General features: G+C 27.0%; 1 pseudogene; it reads left to right on the top strand.

Moving 5' to 3' along the window:
* Positions 1-3,231: 3,231 nt before the first annotated feature.
* Positions 3,232-4,564, top strand: LOC145045264 (protein EARLY-RESPONSIVE TO DEHYDRATION 7, chloroplastic-like; annotated as a pseudogene).
* The last annotated feature ends 653 nt before the right edge of the window (positions 4,565-5,217 follow it).

Here is a 5,217-nt window from a genome sequence, read left to right as displayed (position 1 = left end):
TATTTTGTATCGAATAAAATACTTGTACTATTATGTTTATAGAGTAATTAATAAAAATGATATTTTTTGTGATTTACTTATGAATATTATAGTATAAGAAATATGTATGCATTCACTTGAAAAAATATGCTTATACGCTCCTAAAATGTTGATTATTTTTGGTTAAAATTTTTTTTTATAAATATTCCAGTTTTTTTTAATACATTTACTTGAAAAAATATGCTTATATGCTCCTAAAAGGTTGATTTTTTTGGTTAAAAAAGTTATAGTTTTTTTTTTTTTAAATGTTCCAGTTTTTTTTGTTAATTTACTAAGTTTATAAAATTTATCGTTTTTAAAAAAAATGTAGTTTTTGGAAAAAAAAAAAAGTTTTGTTTCAAGTTTTTAAAAAAATTTATGTTTTCTAAAAAAAATTAAAAAATCTACAATTAAAAAAAACGAAAACTGTTATTTTTATAAAAAAATTTGATTTATAATGTTAATTTGAGAGTTTTTATTGATACTTCTAATAATACAAAAAGTTACAAGAGATTGGTAAGAAGACAATCATGCCCTTAAGAAGATAATTTTGATCCGACGTTCTACCATTAGTTCTCAGGCTCTTGGGAAACTTTGAGTTTCTCAACCGATCTTAACCCTATATATATATATATATATATATATATATATATATATATATATATATATATATATATATATATATATATATATATATATATATATATATATATATATATATATATATATATATATATATATAGAGAGAGAGAGAGAGAGAGAGAGAGAGAGAGGAGAGTTCAATTGAGAAAAAAAAGGTTGAGAATGAGGGAATCATTCTCAAACACTCATTTATTTTTTCCATAAATGCCTCCGCCGTACCAGTAGAAATGGGAAAGGAATATATATTTGTTTTCCAACAAAACATGTTTCCTTAAACTATACTAAGCATTACCTTAATATATACAAAAACATAGTTTTTCGATTTTTTTTTTTAATTTTTAAGAAGCTATTTTTATCGAAAAATTATTTTAAATATACCAAAATTCATGATTTTTTATTCTCTACAAATACACATCTATATTGATATAGTTTTAAGATAAAATAATTTTTTTTTAATATTTTCAGTTTTCGTGATTCATAAGTGAATAAAGATGAATCAGGTTTTTACTACAGTACATTCGTTATTCACTTATGAATAAAATCTATGATTATTTTTTTTTTACAATTGAAGTATCAATCATATTTGAATATAACATATAATAAACATAGTATATTCATACTTAAATATTATACGATGCATTCACTTGTAAATATTACATAGTTTATTCACTTGTGAATATTAGATGATATATTCATTTATGAATATTAGATAATATTTTCATATCAGAATATTATTACATACTCTATTCACTTGTGAATATTAGATGATATATTCACTTGTGAATACTACACAGTATATTCACATATGAATATTACAAGGTATTTTTATATTACATAGTTTATTCACTTGTGAATATTTGATGATATATTCACTTATAAATATTAGATAATATTTTCATATCTGAATATTACGTAGTATTACATGGTATATCAAATATGAATATTACATAGTATATTCAATTATGAATATTAGATGATATATTCACTTATCAATATTACACAATATATTCACATTTGAATATTACAAGGTATTTTCACAAATTTATATAATTTTTATATATTATTCACATATGAATAACATACAAACTTGCTTATTTTTTTTTTTTATTTTTTTTTTTGTTTTAATAATCATATTCAGGTGAAAAAAAATATTCATATATGAATATAACGTAGTAATTTAGTCTATTCATTTCATCAAACAGTTGGAGTGCATACAATTTAACTTTTTTTAAAAATGTTAAAACATGATACATTGACTATTTAAATCTTACAAAATAGTAGATTGATAGAGAATCATATGAAATTTTTCAAAAAAAAAAAAAACGATTTGATCTTTTTGTAACCTTAATTTTGAAGTTTTATTTGATAATCGATGTTGAATGAATGATATGAAGTGGATTTTCTGTTGATTATCGATGATGTTGATCTAATGATGCTGAGTGTATAATTAATCGTAGATGTTGAAGATCTGATCGTATTCAAGTAGAATTGAAGGTTTGATTAAAAGAATCAAAAATGAATTTTTGTTGTTAACTGTTGGATCGTGTTGATAAAAATGTTATTGACGAAGATCGATGATTGATTAGCACTAGATGATGTTGATGATGGTTTAATTGAAGATCTCTGGATGATTGTTGAAGGTTGTAGAAAAATTTTGGATGATGAACGATGAATGAGTTTGAACTGTAATCTAATTCTCTACAGATACATATTTGAGATTGAAGGTTGTTATGATATTTACAAGTTTCCACCGTGTCTTTTTATGCTTAGATTAAATGAGTGGCTAAGAATGATTCCCTCATTCTCAACCTTTTTTTATTTTCTAAATTGAACCCACCTCTCTCTCTCTCTCTCTCTCTCTCTCTATATATATATATATATATATATATATATATATATATATATATATATATATATATATATATATATATATATATATATATATATATATATAGGGTTAAGATCATGTGAGACGGACTAAATTTGTAAGACCATGAGACGTATTTTTTAATTTTTTTTTAATTTTTATTTGTTAATTCAAGTTTCGAAAATAATATTTAAAAAAAGAAGTTTTGGATTTTCCACTTATTTTGCATTTTAAAATTAGTTTTTTAAAATATGTACAGTGTAATATTCTATTACAATATTTCACGTATTTTTCAAAAAAAACGTGATTTTTTTTAGTTAATTCAAGTTCCGAAAAAAATATTTAAAATTTTTTTTTTTAGATTTTTCCATTTATTTTGAATTTTAAAATTATTTTTTAGCATATGTCAGTGTAATATTCTATTAGAATATTTCACGTATTTTTAAAAAAATGGGGGTTTTTTTAGTTAATTCAAGTTCTAAAAATAATATTTAAAAAAAAAAGAATTTTTGGATTTTTCCATTTATTTTGCAATTTAAAATTATTTTTAGATTTGGTCTCACGGTCTCACAAAATTAGAAAGATCTCAAATAAACCTGAACCTATATATATATATATATATATATATATATATATATATATATATATATATATATATATATATATATATATTAACTGGACGCATATTATTGGATTACAGAAATATGACTTCGGTATTTTTATTTAATTTTGACCAAACTTCAAAAATGATCCCTGTGGTTTTCAAAAATATCAAGTTTAGTCCCTAAGTCCAAAAAACCTCACAGATGGTCCCTATGGTTTCAAAACTTTTAACAAATAGTCTTTTTCGTTAACTCCGTTAGCTTTTGGCCGTTAAGTGAAGGGTATTTCTGTCATTTCACTGCCACAGGGAACATTTATGACGATTTGTCTTATTTTAAAAAAAAAAACTAATTATTTAATTGATTAATATTAAAGGGTATTTCTATCCTTTTCGTCCCACCCTCTATCTATCTCTCTCTCTCTCTCTCTCTCTCTCTCTCTCTCTTGGTGCTTGTTTCAGCAAGAACACCAAAACCACCGCTCTTAAGCCTGCTTCCCGCAATCCGACCTCAAATCGAGCCCTCAACAACCACAGAACACGAAATCAAATGGATCACACTATTTCTTCGCTCTTCGCGTACCTTCAGATACAAAATCTGGAAATGATTCGGATTTTGAATATAAGAGTTTGTTAAATTACGGGCTAACGATTTCGAGTAAAGGTCTGGAGAAGGAGTTAGAGGAGTTCGATCGAGTTTTAGAAGATTATAGTGCATTTTCGGTGAAAGAGGTCAAGAGAAGTGTGTCGACAACGGTGGCGGTGGATAATGGTGGTTTTGTGGAGGCTAAAGCCGCAGCGAATTCGACGACGTTGGCGCCAAATGTTGAGGATTACAGTGGGTCTGTTGCGAGGATGATTGATGCGGGATCAGATCAGTTAATCAAGGGAATTTTGTGGTGTGGGGATGTGATGGTGGATCGATTAAAATGGGGAAACGAGTTTTGAAGAAGAGGACGAAACCTAGTTCAAAAGCTGAAGTTAGTCCAAAAGCTTTGAAGAGAGTGAAGAGGTATCATCTTGTTTTCTTCTACAACATTACTTTTATCCATTGAATACTTCTAATTCCGTATCTATTCAATTTCATTTTGTTTCAGGGTTAAGAGTTTGACAAAGATGTCAGAAGACATAGCAACCGGGATTTTCTCTAGTGTTGTGAAGGTATCTGGATTCATCACAGGCTCCCTCGTGAACTCCAAACCTGGCAAGAAGTTCTTCAACTTCATCCCTCGTGAAATAATTCTCGCGTATTACGATGGTTTCAGTATGCCTCCCTTCTTAAATCATTATTTTTGTTACCATAAATAATTCTCGAATCATTTCTCAATTCTGTTTCTGGGTTTTTGTTTGCAGATAAAGTATGTGAATCCCTTGAAGTTGCGGGGAGAAACGTGATGACGGTGGATCTGTGTGTTTTGATCGGAGTAGAGGCATGAAGTAAAGGGGTTAACAGGTTTTTGTTCGCAAAACCACCGTCTAAATACCCTTCACTTAACAGGTTTTCAATCGAAATAAAGGGGTTGCTGAAGGGAAGGGATGACAGTGGATCTGTGTGTTTTAATCGTAGTAGAGGCATGAAGTCACTTACCTTAGCTGGTGTCACATGGTGGTGATGATGGCAGAAGGAGCAATAACAACTTTGATTCTAATGGAGAAAATGGTTCGATGTTTTTTTTAGAGAGAGGAGAGGGTGTAACCCTTTAATATTAAATAATTAGTTTTTTTAAATAAGATAAATCTTCATAAATGGTCCCTGTGGCAGTGAAATGATAGAAATACCCTTCACTTAACGGTTAAAAGCTAACGGAGTTAACGAAAAAGAACATTTGTTAAAAGTTTTCAAACCACAGGGATCATCTGTGAGGTTTTTTGAACTTAGGAACTAAACTTGATATTTTTGAAAACCATAGGGACCATTTTTGAAGTTTTGTCTTTAATTTTTAAAACTTATTTTTTTTTATTAAAAATTGAATATATGAAAATCATAATATTTTTCGTATTCTGTAAATATACATTTATATCAATATATAATATTTATTTTTAACTCTTAGCTCGTTTAAATTCATACGTAAATAGAATTGTAACTATT

The sequence above is a fragment of the Lactuca saligna genome, chromosome 5, assembly GCF_052625555.1.
Source record: "Lactuca saligna cultivar CGN05327 chromosome 5, ASM5262555v1, whole genome shotgun sequence".
Taxonomy (NCBI): domain Eukaryota; kingdom Viridiplantae; phylum Streptophyta; class Magnoliopsida; order Asterales; family Asteraceae; genus Lactuca; species Lactuca saligna.
The sequence above is the reverse complement of the archived record's forward strand: the minus strand, read 5'-3'. Positions and strand labels throughout refer to the sequence as shown.